This window comes from Myotis lucifugus, unplaced genomic scaffold (assembly GCF_000147115.1).
Source record: "Myotis lucifugus unplaced genomic scaffold, Myoluc2.0 scaffold_64, whole genome shotgun sequence".
Taxonomy (NCBI): Eukaryota; Metazoa; Chordata; class Mammalia; order Chiroptera; family Vespertilionidae; genus Myotis; species Myotis lucifugus.
The window spans coordinates 4,635,836-4,658,156 of NW_005871112.1; the positions used below are offsets into that span (position 1 = coordinate 4,635,836).

The window sequence follows — 22,321 nt, forward strand, 5'->3', positions numbered from 1 at the left end:
AATTTTATATGCTGAAATACTAAATCAATCATTAATCAAAGTGTGTTTGCAGGCCATGTGAGATGACTTGAGCACATCAAGAAATATTTTCAACTTAAGTAGTTTAAAAATATTATGTGTTAATCATATTTATGGCATGTAAAAGCACAATGCTGGTTTAAAAAAATTAAACATATTTAAGTAAAAATGCTATGGAACTATATTTTCAAAGGCACCAATTTATGGTCAGCAATTAAATACATTTACTTTAGAAACTGAAGGCATTTATTTTTAATTACTTGAATATTTTTACTAAATGATTCACAAACAACTTTCTCCGATATAAAGGTTCTATATCCAAACTTCTGTGAATGTTGTGATGTTTAAATAGTTCATTCAGAATAAACTATTTATTTTTGAATTAAATTATGAATATATGTATGTATGAAACTATTTATTATAGTTTGTTTTAAAATAAGTATGTTGGTATTCATTCAATAAGAGTTGGCCCTCAAAAAACAATCACTTTTTAAAAAATATATCCTTATTGATTTCAGAGAGGGGGGAGGGGAGGAGAGAGATAGAAACATCAATGATAGGAGAGAATCATTGATCAGCTGCCTAGTGCATGCCCCCTACTGGGGATCGAGCCCACAACCCGGGCGCTCTTGACGGGAATCGAACCTGGGACCACCCAGTCTGCAGGCCGACGCTCTATCCACTGAGCCAATCCAGCTAAGGAAAAAAAAAATCACTTTTACAATGATTGCTTTTGTGTGTATGTTTTAAACATTTTGCATATATAGATACTTTAAAACATATTTTAGTATATTTATATGTTAAAGAATTTTCATATATCTATATATACTTAGTTGTTATAGAGTACATAATAACTAAAAAAATATCTACACTTTTGTCATTATTTGTGATTTCGTAAAAGAAAATACAGATATTTTTGTTAATCATCACTTAATGTTTACTATAGAACAGAACTAAGTCACTTAGTGCTTCTGAAGATGAGCAGAAATACGATTTTGTTACTAAATATTCTGCCGGCCTCCAAAATAAATAGCATTCTTCTATCCCACCCTTAGGGCCTCCATATCATCTGAATCCTCCCCAGCATCAGCAATGAAAATGGATAATGTTTTACATTGTGGTTTGCCTCACTTAGTGTTAGTTACCACAGCGATTGCCTCTGTCTCTTCCTCACTGTGTGATGGACACCAAAATCAATCTTAGGTTGGAGAAACAGATACTTCTTACTTAGGTACACCCTGGAATGTGTTATAATTACATACTCAAGGGAACTTATATGGAACACAATTTTACATTTACATTATGGGCTCTGCCTGCAGGCAGTGACAGTAAAGAGTAATGAGATGAGGCCAAAAATTTCTGCAAACTCTTCTCAGCAAAATATAGGAGGGGTAGACTCAAGGGAAAGAAATGCTGTAAAAGTAGAAGAAAAATAATAGTCAATGTGAAAGGAATATGAGAAAGCTGTGTTAATTAGGGAGCAGCCTAAACTATTGTAAGAAAGAGACCAAGAATAAATTAGCTCACAAAAACAAAGAATTTTATTTTTCTCATATATCAGTGCAGAGTGAACAGGCAATCCAAGGCAAGCAGGGGACTGAGCTTAACAAGGGCATTCAGGAACCCAGATTGTCTACATGGGACTTTGAAGAGCCCTTGAGTTTCCCCTCGACTATTCAAAACTGGCTGTCCAGCACACTGTCTTCATTCAAGACTAAGCAAAAGAGAGACAAAGAGCATACACCTAAGCATATTAAGAGCAAAACTGGGATGTTACATATACCAGCCTTATAGATCTGCAAAGGAGACTGGAAGAAATATAGTCTCTGGCTGGACAGGTACTTGCCCCAAACTTGAGTTTTATTATTAGAAGGAACATTGGAAAGGAGATTGAAAAACAGAAGTCTCTGCCTTTGGCTTCTAGCTTCCAAGTACCCACATGGACCAATCTTCCTATATAACAGACACAGGCCCTTCCCAAGAATGGGAACTTAAAGTTCATCCAGTTATTGTTCCCAATTCAAAATATAGGATATCTGAGTAATGTTTATTTCTTTCTGTGTGACCTGGAGGTGGCTTTTCAAGGACTAGCAACTTATTATCTAATAGACAAGGTAGTTGTACTCCCATACTTCTCAATACAAAATGGTGAAAGAGGACAAAGAGGTGCAATAAAAACTACCATTCTGAAAATAAAGAATGGGAAACATAGCAATCACTATACTCTATTTAGCAGGAATTAAGAAAATTTCCTTCCCAATAAAGTAAAAAGTAAAGTGAACTACTCCACAGCCACTGTTCTTACCAGCTGAGAGATTCCATCTTCTCCATTATCTCTTATAATATTAATTTTTTTTTTCTGGATAAATGTTTTCTTTTATTTTTCTTTTCTTTATTCTTTTTTTTCCAGTTTTTTTTATTTCAAGAAAAACTATTTTAAATATAATAATGTTACATGCAATAAACCTTAATATTTCAAGAAAAACAATCTTAAATATGTTACATGCAAAAAACATCAATATCTCAAAAACAATTTTAAATGTTACATGCAACAAACACCAATTATTCAAGAAAAATGATCTTACATATAATAATATTACATGCAATAAACATTAATATTTCAAGAATAAAAGGATTTTAAGTATAATAATACTAGAGGCCTGGTGCACGACATTCATGCACTGGTTGCCGGGTGTGGGGGGCGGGGACCCCTCAGCCTGGCCTGCGCGCTTTCGAAGTCTGGGACCCCTTGAGGGATATCTGCCTGCCAGCTTAGGCCCACTCCCCGCAGCCGGCAATTGAACATCCCTTGAGGGATCCTTAGAGCTGCCTTGGAGGCGGGAGAGGCTCCCGCCACCGTTGCTGTGCTCACCAGCCATGAGTCCAGCTTCTGGCTGAGCAGTGCTCCCCCTGTGGGAATGCACTGACCACCAGGGGGCAGCTCCTGTGTTGAATGTCTGCTCCCTGATGGTCTGTGAGTATCATAGTGACCGGTTGTTCCACCGTTTGGTCGATTTGCATATTAGGGTTTTATCATATAGGATTACCAAAACTGTACTAACATAGTATGATATCACAAAAGTTGTAGGAAATATTAAAAATCTGCAAATAGCAGGATTATTTCTATTATGTTCTATAATATTTTTCCTCCTCTGGCTCTATTTTTGTTCATCAGTTTATGTTTTTCATTATATTCCACAAATGAGTGAGATCATATGATATTTATCTTTCTCTGACTGGCTTATTTTGCTTAGCATGATGCTTTTAAAGTCTATTTTGTGGAATATGATTATTAGTACTCCAGCTTTTTTTTCTTTTCAATTTGCATGGAAAATTTTTTCCATCCCTTCACTTTCATCCTGTGTCATTTGTTTTGAGGTGGGTCTCTTGTAGACAGCATATAATTGGGTCATGTTTTTGTTATCCATTCAGATACTCTACACCTTTTGATTGGAGCATTTAATACATTTACATTTAGGGTTATTATTGAGAGGTACTTATTTATAGCCATTTTAATTCTGTATTGCTAGGTTTCTCTCTCTGTTTCTTCTTCTCAGCAATCCCTTTAGCATTTCTTGTAATGCTGGCTTGGTGGTGATGAACTCCTTTAGCTTTTTTTTTTTTTTTTTTTGGTCAGGAGGCTCTTTATTTGACTGTCTATTTTGAATGATAGCCTTGGTGGATATAGTAATCTTGGTCTCAGATCTTTGCTTTCCATTACCTTGAGTACTTCATGCCATTCCCTTCTGGCCTGTAGAGTTTCTGATGAGGAATCAGGTGTCAGCCTTATGGGAACTCCGTTGTAGGTAATAGTTTTCTTTTCTCTTGCTGCCTTCAAGATTCTCTGTCTTTAATTTTTGGCATTTTAATTCTGATGCGTCTGGGTGTAGGTCTGTTTGGGTTCTTGTTTGGGGTTCTCTGTGCCTCCTGAACTTGTGTGACTTTTTCCTTTACCAGGTTAGGGAAGTTTTCTACCATTATTTCTTCAAACACCTTCTCTATTCCTTTCTCCCTTTCTGCCTCTTCTGGCACACCTACTATTCTAATACTGTTATGTTTCACATTGTCCCACAGCTCCCTTAAGCTGTCCTCCTGTTTTTTAATTGTTTTTTCTTTTTGGTTCTCTAATTGAGTGATATTTTCAACTCTGTCTTCTAATTCACTGATTCGATCCTCAGCTTCCCCTGATCTGCTGTGTATTCCTTTCAATGTGTTCTTTATTTGGGACCCTTTATCTCAAACTGTTCTTTTTTCACAGTTACTATATCTTTTTCCATACTGTTGAGCATTTTTAATATCAGTACTCTGAACTCTGTTTCAGATAAATTTCTTATCTCTGGTTCATTTATCTCTTCTTCTGGAGAATTTACTAGTTCTTTCATTTGGGGGTATTTCTTTGTTTCCTCATTTTGGTAGTCTGTTTGGGTTTGTGATTGTTTTAGGTAGATCCTCTATACCTCTCAATCTCTAGTGCAGGATAGTGTTAAAGGCTGTTTTTGACTAATTGGATCAGGCAAAGACTCAAAGCCTCCAGAGACTGCCTGTCTACAGACTACAGTAGGTCCTCAGGTTAGATCGGAGATCCCTTCCTACAGCACGACGTAACACGATTTCCCTGTAAGTCGGAACCCACCTACATAAGGACCTACATCACTCACATGGAGCACATACACAGCAGTAATGAAGAGAAACAGTAAATAAAACATTAAAAGAAAGATAACAATTCCTGACCTTTACTTGTGGTAAATAATAAAAAACATAAAGCACATGTGTACATATGTCAAAATGACGGAACTTTTTTATTTTATAAATGGGAGATGGCAACGTAACCACAAAACGATGTACATTGACCAGGACTGCCTGTAATAGGATTCTGACTTGAATTGTCCCTAGGCAATCAGCCTCAGGTGTGGGGAGAGGTTTTTCAACAGGGTGGGGCAGTTGCTTCCGCCTGGAGGCTAATTGTTACTTTAAATCTCTTAAATGGCCTCAGGGCAAGGTGTTTTCCAATAGGGTGTGTCGACTGTCTTCCCCCCAGGCAAGGCAGATGTCTATGTGAGAAAGATGTCCTCCACTGTGTGAGGGAATGACTCACACCAGGAAACTTGGGGTGTCTGCCTTCCAAGCTCTATCCCCCAGTCCCCCATCCTGGGTTCTGCTCTCACAGCTCCAGTCCACTTCACCCTCTCTCTGCCTGAGCACAAAGTGGGTGGCTCCACAGGGAATGTTTGTGCATTGGCCTTTTTTTTTTTAATTGATTTTTTACAGAGAGGAAGGGAGAGGGATAGAGTTAGAAACATCGATGAGACAAACATCAATCAGCTGCCTCCTGCACACCCCCTACTGAGGATGTGCCCGAAATCAAGGTACATGCCCTTGACCAGAATCGAATCAAACCTGGGACCCTTCAGTCCACAGGCCAACACTCCATCCACTGAGCCAAACTGGTTAGGGCTGTGCGTTGGCCCTTTAAGAGGGTGCCCCAACTTTCAGCTGCCACTCTCTGGCAGACAGAACTCCTCTGCTTTTCACAGCTAGATGTTATGTGGGTACCCTCCTCAGTTTGGTGCTGTTGGGGAGCCCAGCTTCTGGATTAGATCCCAGAGTTCTCAGAGGCACCCCCCACAGCTGAGATATCTCCCCAGGACTTCATTTGCCGTCTGTGTGTGCCCTGCCAGCCCTTTCATGCCTCTGCCCCTCCTACCAGTCTCTATGTGGTCTCCACCTTCGGTCCTTGGGTAGCAGGGTTCTCTCCTGTGAGTTTTCCGTTGATTATTCAGAAAGCCGTTTCGTATTTCAGTTGTAATTCCAGCTTGTTCCTGGGAGCATGACTATGCAGCATTCTCCCACTCTACCGTCATTTTTAATCTCGCCACAAGCAGTACTCTTTTTTCTTTATTCTTAATAGACTATATTTTTGTTGTTCTATAATATTATCTTGTATCAGTGTAGGTCCAAACAGGAGAGAGACACCACAAGGCAATTTGAACAAGGAAAGTTAAAGAATCACTAACTAAACTGAGATTTGGAAAAATGAGGAATTAGCTAGTAAGAAGGGAACACTAAATAATCTAGGACTAGCAGATAAGGAGCAACCACTACTAGCCCTTGGGCTGATAGAGGCCCAAGGAAGAAGTCCCCAAGAACTGAGTTCTAGACCTTGTTAAGAGAAGGCAGCATGTCTCACTGAATAGCAGAGAAGTCACTGTGGGGTTGAGTCAGAACTAGCTTCAGTAACAGGACTATAACTTATTCCAATAAATCTCTCATAATACGTGCTTGCCAAGATTGTGGCCAGCCATAACCTTAAAGGAACTCTGTGATGGACTGGGATTAATGCAGGACATAAGCAGATCTGAGTGGTGCAAAAGGTGCACTCTGTTGAACATTTTTCATGCACCATTTAAAATCTTGATCACGCCCTATCAGTTTGGCTCAGTGGATAGAGCGTCGGCCTGCGGACTGAAGGGTCCTGGGTTGATTCCAGTCAAGGGCATGTACCTTGGTTGCGGGCACATCCCCAGTGGGGGGTGTGCTGGAGGCGGCTGGTTGATGTTTCTCTCTCATCGATGTTTCTAACTCTCTATCCCTCTCCCTTCCTCTCTGTAAAAAAATCAATAAAATATATTTTAAAAAAATAAAATAAAATCTTGATCACACCTTTACTCCAGCTTTTTCTGAGGCAAGATCTACGCAGACTGACTAGAGCAGCGGTTCTCAACCTGTGGGTCGAGACCCCTTTGGGGGTCGAACGACCCTTTCACAGGGGTCGCCTAAGACCATCGGAAAACACATATATAATTACATATTGTTTTTGTGATTAATCACTATGCTTTAATTATGTTCAATTTGTAACAATGGAAATACATCCTGCATATCAGATATTTACATTACGATTCATAACTAGCAAAATTATAGTTATGAAGTAGCAACGAAAATAATTTTATGGTTGGGGGGTCACCACAACATGAGGAACTGTATTAAAGGGTTGCAGCATTAGGAAGGTTGAGAACCACTGGACTAGAGCATGCAGACAATGCCTCACCCTGGGTCTATACAGTGTCTCACTTTCTGTCCAAAGGAATCCAGTAGACAAGTAGATTTGTGCTATCCAGAAGAGTGGGGTGATTAATACCCCGAGAGAAATAAACATTTTAGTCAGTAGGTGATGAGAACCAATAAGAAAAATGACTCCCCCTTTTCTCCCCTAGGCAGAGTTTTGGAATGCACTTGATAAGCCTCCTCAAAGGATTTCATGAGATGGAACACCAGGCAATTTTAGTAGTGGCCAACTTGGTAACTTCTTCTGTTTCACTTCTCTCTTCCTCATTCCTGCCTCTGAGATCAATTCTAAAATAAACTACTTCAAGGTAGGCCTCTGTCTAATATCAGGGCAATCCCATTTCAGGTCTAGGCCTCTTCTCTAAATGGTCACCAAAAGGTCATCTAAGGACCCAGATTCCTTTCACCCTGTTGATCACAACCCCTGGAGTTCACTCTGCTTCTCTACATAGTCAAAGCAGACACAGCACCAGTTCTGTATTTCATCCCTAAGGATGGGAAAAAGAGATAGAGGAAGGTCAGTCCATTGTTTTAAAGAAAGCGATGTGGAAGTTGCACATATCTCTTATGTTTACTAGCAATGTTTATTAGCAAGAATTTAGTCATACTGCAAAGGAGCCAGTAGTTTCTAGCTGGGCAGCTATGTGCTCAGGTAAAACATTGCTCATCCTGTTTCTAGGTAAGGGATGGGAAAAAAATTGGGGTGAAATAAGCAGTATCTGCCACAAAAACAAATAAGAAAATGTAGTAAAGTATGTTAGGAATTTTCTAAAAATGTTCCAAAAATACCATGTAAAAATCCACGGGTATTGGGTCTTATAAGCCCCAATACTGCACATGCCTGACACCAATTCTATTTCTCTCAACCAGCACACACTATATTTGCCACTTGTTTTTCATTTTTTTGAATTATCTACGCCTATATTTTACCTGTTCATTTCTTAGAGAACTTTGTAATTTTTTATGGTTTATGATTGCTTTTTATACTAAGAATAGTAATTGCTTCCCATATCCGTTTCAAACATTTTCCTTGGTGTAGTGTATATATTTTAATTTTGGTTCTGACATTTTCTTAATTATATATTTGGGGGTTCTAATATATAATGATGCCTGTTGCAGGCCTATTTATTTTGTTCCATTGATTTATCTTGATTATTGCCAGTGTTTCAACTTCATAAAACATTTAGTGCTTAGTATATTCCCCAAGTTTAACTTTTTCCCACCAGTTTAACTTTTTCTCACCAGTTTAAATGAGTAAGGGTGAGCAGTTGTAAAAGGTACTCTCTTGCTGTGGGGGCCAAGGTTCCAAGTATAAAGAAGCTGCTGTTTTTTAGCAGTATCCATTTTTATCCTATCAGTGATCAGTCATGGTCTCCTCTCACATTAGTGTCAGCTTAGAAGTTAGAGTTCTTGTTGGCCAGACTGTTTCTGAATCCCATCTCATTCCTTCTGTAACAACAACCTCTACTTTTCTAATCCACCTTCCATAAATGCTTTCTTAATATCCTGTCTTCAATGCCTGCTAGACATTTCAGCCACAAATTCTGGGTGGACAGGTTTTTTCCACACTGGTCTCTGTATATCTGGCATGTCCATCACTGCTGGGTTCTCTTGTTCATGACCTTAGGCCTGATTTTCATGATTCTTTCAGGTATACAGAAATCCTTCTGACACTCCATTCCTCCTTCAATGTACAGAAACTACTCTGCCTCTCTGGTGTGCCACAGAGAGTGGCAAGAAATTGGGGGTCTTTCTCAAGCCTGACACCTGAGTGAGGTCATAAGGCTGGCCATTGAATTCCCAATATAACTGAGATTTCTATTAACGTCTGTGCCCAACCTCCACAAAAGACAGGAGAGCCATGATGTTTCTGTACCCTTCTCACCACCAACCCTAGTTGTCCACATTCCAGAAATCTTTCCTGGTCTTGAAAGACAAGAAGCTTTTCTTTAACATCATTATGCAAGATTTTAAACTCACTGTTCATTGGGCATGGATTCATGAGATTAAAATTTCTTTGAAAGACATTTATGTAACTCTCAAACTGAGATGGCATCAAGACAGATTAGACAGCATGAAAACCCCAGGCACTCTTAAGTTGAGATGACTAGGAAACATGAAATATTGTTATGATTATGGTACAAGAAATAGGCAGTTAATTCTGGTGGTACTAAGTTAATGAATCCAGTAGAAAATAATTTTGGTCTTCACCATCTGTTTCAAAATATACTGTTGTCTTAAAAGATACTTTTGCCTGAGTTTTCCATATGAATATAAAACATCCAATTAAAACTAAAAATGTATTCTAATTACCTTAACAGGTAGGTCCACAAATACTTAAAATTTAATATACAAAGTTAATATTTACTAGATGAAATCCTTAGCCATGTGCATACCATTGATGATTGATAAACACATAGAGGAGGAAAGGGAGGATAAAAAAAGAGGAAAGAATGGAAAATGAATAGGGGGAGAGAAAAAAGGGGAAGAGGAAGAAGGAAAAAAAGAAAAGGGAGAAAGGAAGAAAAATAACATAGAAATATAACACCAATAAATACTGGAACAAGTAAAAACTCCTAAAAATGTAGAGAGAGTAAAGGTCTGCTGTCATGAAGTAAATTTTCTAAAAATCAGTTTATTCACTTTATCCTGTATAGTCATCTCAGTGATCAATTTGCTAGGCAATTGCTTAACTCCACTTCAGTTTACTTTTGCAAACAAAGTCTTTGGGTCAACATAAAAAACTCAAACAGTTTCAAAAGTGAAATATTTTGAAAGCATTTTGTTTGCTAATACAAATATACTTTATGGTTAACTATTTAATAGAGATTGACTTCCTCCAACTTGGCCCAATTATGTGATGAGTTTAAGACAAAACAGCACCAGCAGCACTTAGATTATTAAAACATGGTTAAAGTGTAAAAATCAATCATTAACCTCAAAATTTTCTTCAGCATCTTAGTAGCATGTTCTCTGTTTTGCTAGCATTGTATTAAAAACTAGAGGCCTGGTGCATGAAATTCATGCACGGGGGCTGGGGAGGAGGGGTCCTCAGCCTGGCTTGCACCCTCTCACAGTCTGGGGTCCTGCTGTGGCAGCTGTGCTCAACAGCTGTGAGATTGGCTTCTGGCTGAGCGACCCTCCCCCCGTGGGAGCGCACCGACCACCATGGGGCAGCTCCTGCTTTGAGCATCTGCTCCCTGGTGGTCAGTGCACATCATAGTGACCAGTCATTCCGCTGTAACAATCGCTTAGGCTTTTATTATATAGATAAGTGGGCAAAAGTCATAGCTGTCATTCTCAGCTATTTAAAATAATGGCATCATATAATAGGGTTACTTACTACTGCATTGTAACCTCACTGAATTATTAAACTATTACTTTAATGTTTTCCTGGTAATTTTTTAAAGGTTCATCAGTGCTTCCTTATTCTAGATCTTATCATTATCCAGAACTGGATATGCATAAGAAACCTGGAATTTAAAGTTGAATTACATGACTGTCTAAATGTATTTGCTATCCCTTACTTTTTTATAGAGCAAATGAATGCAAAGTAATAACCCTGTACAAAAATGAAAATTACTTTTGGATGGCATCCTTTTTGAGATAGACCTCCTCCTATGATTAAAATATTACAGCATGCTTTAAACATCAGCAGGGTTGAGTAAGTCTTTAAAATGAATACTGTGTTTAGGGTCTTTGATATTTTAATATTCCTTCACCATTTTAAGAAAGCAAACCACTTCTATAGCAATGAAATGTCTCAAATTCTATAAAGCAAGAAAACCAGGAATGTATTCTCTGACAGTAATACCTATCAACTATGGCTGAATGGTTTCACTTGGTATTAAACTGCAAATTCCATTTTTAGCTGGAAAACCTGTAAAATATTAGATTCCTCATATTAAAGATCAACATACCATGACCAAATCAGGAAAAAACTTGATTACTGCATTTATGTATGCTAAATTAGATTAAAATCTGCCCTTCTAATTACCTGTGTATTATGTGTGCCAAATGCACAGTGTATTAAACATTTCCCCTCTGAACTCCAGTGGCACTTACTTTCTAAGCTTTTCATTTAGTGTTAGTTACCATTTCATTTTACTAATTCTAATTTACCCATGTGAGACCTCTCAAAATCACCTGCAATGTCCTTGAGGACACACAGACTTTAATATAGAGGGCTGTGTTTACATATTATCAAATGTTATGTCAGTTTATTAAGCAACTTACTTTTTCGGGGACTATAGAAATCTGGTGAACAATGGCCCAAAAGTTAACTAAGCAGGAAAACTGGTTGAGTTACTTCTGCCCAAGATCTGTTCTGAACTATTTTTACCACAGTATGACCCACTAGTAAACCTCCCAGAATCCACAATCACTATCCCACTCCATTCAGCCATCCATGTCTCCCTTACACATCACAGATGTGCAGAGTGGTTTTTCTTTTTCTTTTTTAATTGATTTCAAAGAGGGAGAGGGAGATAGAAACATCAATGATGAGAATCATTTATCGGCTGCCTCCAGCACACCCCCCACTGGGGACTGAGCCACAACTGGGCATATGCCCTTGACCAGAATCAAACCCAGGACCCTTCAGTCCGGGGGTGGATGCTCTATCCACTGAGCCAAACCAACTAGGGCTAGAGCAGGTTTTTACATGCACTACCCCTCACACCCTGTCTTTTCTATCCTTTCCATCAAAGTAAGCATAATCTTCAGCCTCAACCTCTGTACAAAATTTGGCATCAGATGAGAAATGCAAGTGTGGTGTGGAAACACCTTCTGCAGTGGAGAAAATACACATGTTGTAAAATATTTAGTAATGGTCTTAGATTCATTTAACAAATATTTAATGCCTATTGCACAGTTGTTTTGAGAAATACAAAAGTTTTGTTTTCAAGAAGCTGATCTATAATAGATCTTATTGCTGGGCCAGAGAGCACCAAAGTAAGGGCCAGGACTTATCTCTGAGCATGGCCAACCCACCCACCGCCTATATTTCCAATGGTTACAAATAACCAAGGCTTGCAGGTTATGGAATCTGTTTTGAGTTATAACACAAGCTACTTAAAATATTTTGTACTAAATTTCCATTAAAATGCTTAGTTGTTTTCTCCTTCCTTTTTCTAGTGATTTCAAAGTTTAGTGTTTTAACTGCTAGTGGTTGCTTTGAAATAAAAACATTCAAACTCTTTAGGTACTGTAAAAATGCAAAGGATAAATTGCTTATTTACCTTCTCTATCTGTATACAGAGGCTCATTCCTGTTTGAGAATCCCATTTGACCCTGATGATTTCCTCATATTCTGCATCTTCACTTCTTAAAGTAATTCTTTATTTAAAGCATTACTTTATTGGCTAACATTTCATGACTTACCCATTCTTTTCTTTAAATAACCTACTAGGCCCTAGCCAGTTTGGCTCAGTGGATAGAGCGTTCGCCTGCGGACTGAAGGGTCCTGGGTTCGATTCCGGTCAAGGGCATGTACCTTGGTTGTGGGCACATCCCCAGTGGAGGGTGTGCACGAGGCAGCTGACCGATGTTTCCCTCTTATCGATGTTTCTAACTCTCTATCCCTCTCCCTTCTTCTCTGTAAAAAATCAATAAAATATATTTTAAAAAAATAAAAAAAAATAACCTACTAGTTCTTTAGTTTTTCTATAATAGGTTTATAATACTATGAGCCTTTCCAGAGAAAATGTTTAACTCAGAAAAAGGATTACAACTTGTTATTGTATTTATGAATTATTCTTAGAACCTCTATAAACTGGCATTTAAGTAACGCAAGGGAAAGCTGAGTTTGTTCTATTTTGTCTCACTGAATTGTATTTTTCTTAATTTTACTTAAGCTCAGTCTGAATAAAATCCCAAGTAGTTATGCGGGCCCAGAGCATAATATTCCCAAGTGACCTAATTCCAGAAGGTGTGAAAGGCAGAATGGGCACCAAAATATCTTTCATTCTAATCCCTGTGAATATAAATTTATATGGTAAAGGAGAATTAAGGCAGCAAATGGAATTCAGGCTGCTAATCAGCTGACCTTAAAATGATTAGTCTGGGATATCTGGGTGGGCTCAATGAAATCACAAGATCCTTAAAAGTGGAAGAGGGAGGCAGGTCAGAGGAAGAGATGCTGGCAGAGCTCCGAGTATGATGGTGTGCAGACTGGACCTGCTGTTGCTGGATCTGAAAATGGAGAAAGGAGCCATGAGTCAAGAATGCCAGCGTCTAGAATTTGGAAAATGCACTGGATCCTCCTCCCCTAGCTGCCAGAAACACAGCCCTGCTGACACCTTAATTTTAACCTAGTGTCACCTGAGTCATCTACAGAACTGTAAGATAACTTGTGCAGCGTTTTGAACGAAACAAATGATAAAGACCTAAGTAATATAGTCAGAGGCCTTTGAAGAAACATTTCAATGGAGACCTAAATCCAGGTGAACATCACAAGCCTGTGAATTCTTTCCACCCCTTTCCTCTTCTGAAATTATGTTTGGGGCCAGCCAAAATGGATACCCCACAACCCTTAGTACTGTACTCTCAAGTATCTTTTCTTTATCCACTCCATCTAGGTAGGTATTTTGTGTGCGTATGGGAATTAAAGCTTTGTCACTGTTAACAATAAGACATGGTGCAGAAGGATCAGGCCTGAAAATGATCTTATCCTTTAGGCTAGTTCAGTTGGGCCTGGGACCTAAACTTGTCCTGAAACTCTGAAGGTGGGGAATGGAGGATTTTGTGCTGGACAGAAACTGAGATAGCTATAATAGGTTATCTTGCTGAATAAGGTAAAAATGCTGAAAACAATGAAACCCCGAAGTTTCCCTCTTAAACTACACTAAGAAGCTCCTTATGTACTTCTTTAAATTTCTCAACCAATTAGCCAAGTACCCCGTGGTAACTTATAAGAGCAGTCTTCAAGTTGGAGTTCACATTTTCATGGGCCCACAAACCAGATAAACTTCACAAAGGCTATGAGGAAATAAACTGCTGTGCCAATTTCTGTTGTTGCCTAAAATTAATCTGGAAAGGCACCTCCCTTTTCTTATATTCCTCAAGCATTCTGGTTTTGCTGATGCTTTGTCCCAGAGCACCAAAGACACAACTTAATTCATTCAAGGCACAATATACTAGTGAGGAATTTCTTATATTCCTTAAAACTTCTGCTGGGGTGAAGACAAGTTTCAATACCCATTATTGTTTTGGTCAGTGTTGATATTTTAAGAATGCCAAATTGTTTGATAACCAAAAATTGAGGATTTGAGATTATGGAGTAAACAGAAGCTGTGAGATAGACTTACTTCACCCAGGCAACAAAAGCATCTACTTGTCACTGTGCACCTTCCTCCAGTATGCCTTTTAAGAGTTTACTAACCTGGTGGTCTGAAGTGGAGTTCAACCTTACTTCCAACATATCACCATTAAACTGCCAGACAAATGGAATACGGGAAGTTTCCTAATTTCTTGACCCTTCAGTTTTCATTTTTGTTGTATTACTGGATCCTGTGAATGCCTACTTCCTGCTTATCAACTCTAATTCTTTCTACTAGATAGTTGATAATATACTTATACCTTAGAATCCCATCAATACTAGCAAATTAATGCCTTCCTTTTTTCTGTTAACCACCACTAAGCCTGCCTCATCCAGCAATCATTCACCATGGGCATTTCCACTGTTTATGCAAAACCTATCAAACACATTTCATGGACTGGCTTGCTGTTTTGGATGAATGGGCATAAATGAACCAAACATCTCAAATCCCTGCCCTCTTTGAAGGTAGGGACAGCATTTAAAAATACAAAAATGCCAATTCAGGTTTAGGGATGAGCCTCACTCAGATCCTGCAATTTCTAAGATCCCAGGTGTTTCTACTAGTCTTCTGTTAGGAAAATGACCCAGGGGATAATAGAGTATGCAGTTAAGTAGAGCTCCTTCGACTTGACGTTGGTACAAAGACTGAAAAGGAAACATGATTAAATCATGTGGTTATGTGGACAGAAACTTTTCCAAACAAGTGTCAAGTCCATGAAAAGCCTGCAGAATAGTACAGTGGGGACAATGGGAGGTACAACACTTCAATAAAAGGTCATTGTATCAAGGTGATTACTGAATACTCCAGGAAAGATGTCATTTTAAAAGAAGTCTATTGTGACTAACCACAATTAAGAGCAGAGAGGTAAGAAATGTTTAGAACATGGCACAAACTATATCCTATTTAAACAGAAATTTTAGGTATCAGTGAAAATAAAAAACAAACACATGGAAGTATACAAGTTTCACAATTCTGAGACGGAGGACTAGAAAATCTCTTGGCCAGAATGACCCTGAAGACTATAGTGTAAGAGCCAACCCCCAATTACACACTCAATGTATTAGGTGCCAAATATTTACCAAAGTTATCAATGGAATATTGCCTAAAGTTGGGAGCGAAGGAAACCCCGTGGATTCAGCAGCAAATATAAGACTGGCTCTAGCTGAAAGGTGTCATGCCAAAGCACAAGTCAGCTATAAAACTAAGAAATAGCCCTAGCTGGTTTGGCTCAGTGGATAGAGTGCCTGCAGACTGAAGGGGCCACGGTTCGATTCTGGTCAAGGGCACATGCCGGGGTTGTGGGCTCGATCCCCAGTAGGAGGCAGCCAATCAATGATTCTCTCATCATTGATGTTTCTCTCTATCCCTTCTCCCTTCCTCTGAAATAAAAATATATAAAAAACAAAACACTAATAAAGTATATGAAATGTCTGTTCTCTAGTCCTACTTAGTCTCTTACCTCCACATGAACTCTAATGTGTTGATGTTCTGCTTTCCCTATGGCTCATTTTGTAAAATGTATGGCAGCAGTTACATTCTTAAATACAAACATCTACAGACCTCTCAAAATGCTTGCCGTAGCATCCAGCCCTACTCACACCCCAAAGATTCTAATGCATCTGAAAGTTCCAGGACTTTATATTTTGGTAATTGTAACACCTAATTGTAGTGAAGTACCTTACCTTGCAAGTGTACAATCATTCTAGAATCCCAGCAGGAGTCTTCACTGGACCTTGGCCTTTGCATTCTAACTTTGTGTTGAAGGATGTATCTGAACTTGATGTACTGTCTAAAACCAGTAAGTGGCTCAAAGGGCATACATACTTGCTTTGAATGTAGACAACTGTCATCTACTCTCACAAGTCCCAGCTTCCCCAATCTGTTCAACAGTGGTTTTCCGAGAGCAGTGATGGCGAACCTATGACATGCGAACTCATTTTTTGGTTGATTTTTTTGTTGTTAAATTGCATTTAAATATATAAAATAAATATAAAAAATATGTCTTTGTTTTACTATGGTTGTAAATATCAAAAAATTTCTATATGTGACATGGCACCAGAGTTAAATTAGGGTTTTTCAAAATGCTGACACGCCGAGCTCAAAAGGTTCGCCATCACTGTCCTAGAGGATTACATCTCTATTAAATATACACTTGATCTTAGCCAATAGGCCAAGAGGCAATTTAAATACAGGAAAGTGATTCCTTTAAAGATTAACAGCCTTTCAAACCTTCAGCCTATGTAAATTGAAGTCAAATTGGCTTATGTTAGCAACTTCATAGCACATATACTTTATAAACATGTAAACAGGTCCATGCTCATTTTCTCTATGAAGTGCACATTCTCCCTAGTTTCAGGCCAGATATAATCTTGCAGTCTGAATGGAGATATTGCACTGAACATTTGATTTGGTACCACTTGCTACCAAGGTAAGGTTTTTATTCACCTCTATGCCATGCTCAACACTTCTCATTAATGACCAAACCTGTATTTGCAATGTCATTTACTTTAGACTCAAAACTACACAGGACTGCAATTTTGATAGTTGCTTTACCATCAAAAGTACAACCTAGTATCTTATTTTTAAAATATTGACTATTTTTTTTAACACCTATAGATTTTTTGAATTCTGAGTTGCTCAGAACATATTCAATTTTAAATATAGTACAGCTCCACTAAGAAGCATTCAAACTTTAGTAATCAACAAACGTTTGGGTATTTAATAAAAGCCAGTTAAAGACGTTTTATACTTTGGTTTCCTCTCTTAGCTTAAATGTCAATTTATCAATAAGTAAAAATAACTAAACGTATAATTTGTACTTGGAGCTCTTCTTACTGGATTTTAAGTTAACATATTAGGAACCAAATCAATCTCCAAATTAAGTAAATTCAGGTGTGATTTAAACATCAGATTATAAAAACTACTTAGAAATTAACCTTTCTAAACAGACTGACATGAATTTAAATTCAGAGCCCATTTACCAGTTTTATATTCTTCTTGCAAAGAAATTTTGCTGATTTCACTTCCTCAATGGTGAAATTAGGATACAAATACAGATGCCATAGACACTAAATTATTAATACAGGTAAATCACTTTGGTATTTGTTGCTGCTTCCCGTATTACCTCAATAGGGATGTTTCATTTACTGTAACAAAAAAGAAAAACTGTCACAACTAAGAAAAACTTTAAAATTTTTATTTCATTATGTTCATCTGGACAATTTCTTAACAAGCAGTTTTAAAATACATAACTTTATTTATTTACATTAAATGCACTAAACAATTCAAAGAGCATGACTAAAGTGCAAATACATAGAATAGGCATCTCAATGCTGTGTCTCTGTGGTTCAAATTGGAAAAACTAAGCCTTTTAAATCAAATTTTCTATGGCCCTAAAATTGATGGGATACACCCATCTTATCCTTTAAAACTCAGTACATTAATTCACATTTCGAGAGTGAAGACTCAAGTAGGTATTGTATGTGTATTTCCAGACATACACCGAAAATTAGCCTGTATAGAGCTATCCTTACCTTTACTGCTCAGCCCAGACTCCTAACTTATCTTAATGCTAGACAAACCACACCAGGACTGTCAGTTACTAACAAGTTATTTCATTAAGTACATAAGCTTTAACATGACAATGAACTGTTTTCCAGGCAGCTGCAGGTTGCATTTTGTTAGGAATCATTCTGTAGGACTCTTCCAAGTGTAGGGAAAAACCCACATCTGGCTTGCTCTGCTTAGACATGTTTGCCTGTAAAATAAAGATCTCAAAGAAATTTTTAGTAAAATCACTATCTCACAAAGGATAATTTGTAAAACTGTAAGTGCTTTCCTTTTAAACATAAATTAGAAGTTGTACGTGCATATATAACATGCGAAATACTAGGAAGAAGTTTATATTTTTTTCTGAGTTTTAATGCTCTCAAACCTGAAGCAATGGGTCAGTACCTTAAGTCTTAAGCAATTTAAAGGTTAAAACAATAAAAGGCCACTCTCTCCCCAGGTCAATGAGAAATTTTCAGCTACAACCAACTTGTTCACTTATTTGTATCAAAAAAGGCTAAATTAATGTCAACCTTTATATTTGCAGTCTTTTGTTAGTGTCTAAGAAAGTGTTCAGCCCCACTGAAATCCCCAAAAGAAATTATACTGTTAACTTGTTTAGTAGATATTAAGTCTTGATTAAAAGTCCTGTTAAGTTATGAACACAAGTACTAGAGGTGTAATGTCTAGGGAGAAAGAGTTAACCATTTTAAGATTTTGTTATTAAAATTTGAGTTACATTTTAGCATATTAGAGAAATCATCACTGTTCCACTTTAAACCACAATGCTAGAGGTATTTCCCCCAAAGCTTTAAAGTACAATTATATGGTTTAGTACATGTAAACATCACTTTTTCCCCTTATAACCATAGCATAGTAAGTTATGCTAACATTATGTAACTTTACAAAATATTTAAAGAAACGTTTGTCAGAAAATAACCCCAAACAGAATAATTTCCAGTTGTTTTTTGTTTTGTTTTTCATAACGCAAAGGTTTAAGAACACTCAAGGACAATTAGATTTGTTTAATAAATCACTGCATGGTTCTTACTATTTCCTCATTCTGAAAATTTACACCTTTTAATCAGCTCCAGAACTGTGAAACTCTTACCTTTCTATTCAGGGATCCATAATTAAACTCCTTTAATTTCAAGAGGCTTAAATTTTCTTGTTAGACTTAATATATTTTTTAAATGTTTTATAAATTTATCAGGTTGTATAATAATGTTATAGAAATTTGTTTCCTATTACTAAAATTCAGCACAGGCACAATTTTACCAACCAGTCTTCAAATTTGATCATTCCTACGTTAACCCACATTTTTCTACACATAAGAAACATGAACTAAAGACAAGACACACACAAAAAAAGGGCAGAAATGTTGGATAAAATACTGTAACTGCCACTTCTTAGGTTCTACTCCAGTGACCTAAGTTACATTAGCCTAGAATTGTTGCAAAATGATTTTCAAATTTCCACCCAACTTCTACACTCTTGGTGTTAGAGACATGTACGCATACACATACTGTGACTCCATTTGGCACTGGTGTGTCTTGTTTTCTTATTTTTAACTTCCAGAAAGCAGAGTCTAAGGATCACTAAAAGTTTTTACATCATTAAAAATTACCAGAGAACTAGTACATAACCAGTTAACAGTTTTATCATGAACTGGTAATATTGGTAAAATATTTGTTTACTAGAAAAAAGACAGCCTCCCTCACAAATCTAAATTCCATGCTTAAACAACTTTCTTTATACACTGCTTTAAACAGAATGAAATTTTTACCAAATTTAAAAACTTGAGTAGTATACAAGTATCATTAATTAAATTTTAAGATAAAACATTAAGAAAGCAAAAAGGCATATCCTAATTTTACAGATTATGCATTTATCCAAGTAAATAACCTTTATACAATCATAATGGAATGCTTGATAACCAAATAATCAGACAAATAATATTATAAACAGTAAAATCTGACATGCAATCCTAGTAGTGAAATGTTTTAGTACAAAAAGATGAAATTTGATTGAAGGAACAAAGTTACATATATAAACTTCACACTGACAAATTAAAATTGCACTTTTAATCTCTGGAACATTTAAAAGTGGAAGGTGAATCTTCAGTAATATTTAATTTTCAAAATCTTCTGGTCACAATCCCCACCAAACTCAACAGGCCGGGACAAGTGCAATACCATAGAGAAACACAGCATTGCAACTGATCCCAACCTGTGTAGAAAGGGGTTTGATTTTCCCTTACTTTTCTACAGACTTTTCACTACCACAGTCAGTTTTGCATGGATTTGCACAGCAGAATATCACACAGCTGGATGCAAACCTGCAAAACTAACCATAGAACAGTGTTCAGTAACTGGACAGTTTGACTGGGCGACAGGCCGAGGCTGGAGTTCTACAGCTAGCAGTACTTTAAGTGCTCATAATGCAGTAGATAACTAAACACTACCTGCACTATAAGCACTTTAGTGCTACAGAAGCTGTCACATCAGACACACCAGGCGGATTCTACATCGATACAATAAAAGTACACAAAATTAGTAAAAATTACTTGAAGGAAATAGCAGGCCACCATCAGTTTTGCATAGATTTGCACAACTACATTCTTCTTGTAGTGCAACTATGCAAAACTAACAGAGGACTGCAAACAAAAAGCATTAAAACACCTATATACTTGCTTGGCTTGGCTTGGATGAAAACATAACTTCTTATGCCAGAAGGAGCACTTAGGGCAGTAGATGCTAATCTACTTCACTATCTGCACTAGATGCACCTTAGAACAAAAAGCACTCAACACCAGCAGGCCCTGCGCTTTACAGCCCACCAATGGCTCCCCGAGGCAGCTGTCACCATAATGCTACAAGTGCCTTCACTGCAGTAGATGCACATATCACTACCTGCACTGTAAGCACTTTGACATTACTCTGACTGGTCACAATCTTCAGGTTTTACAAGGTGATGTTCTCTTTATTCCTGCTAAATTTTAAATAAATAATTAGAATAACACCTCAAACTCTTACAGCTATAAAACATACAAAATTTAGCATAATCCTTAATGGGGAAGAGAAAACGAGTTCAATTACCTTAAACCGGTGAGTTCCATTCAGAAGCACATTTAGACTTCAAAAATAGAGAACTCTTTGTTTCACAAGACAATCATAATTAATCATCATTCTAATACTGTAAAAGAAAGTGGTGGCTCTTCCTTTACCTTCCATTCCCAAAAGCATACTTACAAAATCAAAATCAGATTGCAAATAAATGAGAATAATTTGACTCATGTACCTTTTGGAGGAAATCTTCACATCCACGTGGAAAAAACGTATTTTCTTCTGCTTCCAATTAGCAATTATTTGGTAAACTAATTCATAAAATTACTGTTCAGACTATACTTCAAGTTTATCAACTGGTTGATCTTATATACTCCACTTAAATTATTTTTAAATCTTGGGAACACTACAGATTAGATTTTATCATCCAATTTAAAGCAGTTTTAAAATTACATTTGTAAACTGTGCATCAGTTTCCAAAGATTTATAAAGATATCTGGACTGTACTTTTACTAAAAAATTAGCTGACCCAGAGTTAATTTTCTAGAAAATGTAAATGGACAAACTACCCATTTCACCCTTTGAAAAACCCAATTACATCTTAATTATTCAAATTAAAGTCAAGAGAAAGTTATTTTAAAGAAAAGTTAAAGAAAATTAGAATACACTCACCCACTTGCGAAAACTTCGTTTTCAGCAACTATCCTTAGGAAAAGCTCTTGGCGCAGTTAGGTCCACGTGTATGAATGACTGGGATGGGAGGGAAAGGGAAAAAACACAAATTTACTACCACTGTCCAGATCCATATTTAAATTTGTGCTTTTCCAACCCCTTTATAAAGTCAATTACAGTCATCAAAAAACCACAGATAGCCAAGCAATACTAGTGGAGTTTAAAAGACCAACAATGTATGGGTGAAAATTAGTAAGAAAATAAAGTTGAAAAATCCACAAGCATTAGATCCACATCTTATTTTAAAAGACGCTGAAAGACTCCGGCACGATCGACAGCAATCTTAACCTCTATCGCTCAGCTCCAACGAGAGGGAAACGCAGCGCAGGGACTATTCTTCCCCACCCCTCCCCCATTCGAGACCTCGTGGCCGCAGCCGGGATAAAGAGTTGTTCCCCCCACGACGTGGTCGGGACGGCGCGAGGCCGATTCTCCCTCGTGGCCATACTGCCTCGACGAGCCCGCCCGTCTCCAGCTCCCGTCCGCGGCTCCCGTTCACGAACAGAAAAGGCGGCACGGGCACCGGGGGCTGCAAAGTGCCCGCCACGCTCCTGGAGCTCAGGCCGGCGGACATGT

General features: G+C 37.6%; 1 long non-coding RNA gene across 2 annotated transcripts; it reads right to left on the reverse strand.

Annotated features, from left to right (window-relative positions):
- Positions 1 to 661: 661 nt before the first annotated feature.
- LOC106697353 lies at positions 662 to 22,122 on the reverse strand. 2 transcript variants are annotated; one of them, XR_002829547.1, is made up of 4 exons: positions 21,686 to 22,122; positions 17,381 to 17,545; positions 13,127 to 13,272; positions 662 to 714 (listed from the first exon to the last, which is right to left on the reverse strand). It is a non-coding gene; the product is annotated as an uncharacterized LOC106697353 (long non-coding RNA). The 2 variants fall into 2 exon arrangements; XR_001348436.2 differs by lacking the exon at positions 662 to 714 and having other exon boundaries at positions 12,721 to 13,272.
- Between the last annotated feature and the right edge of the window lie 199 nt (positions 22,123 to 22,321).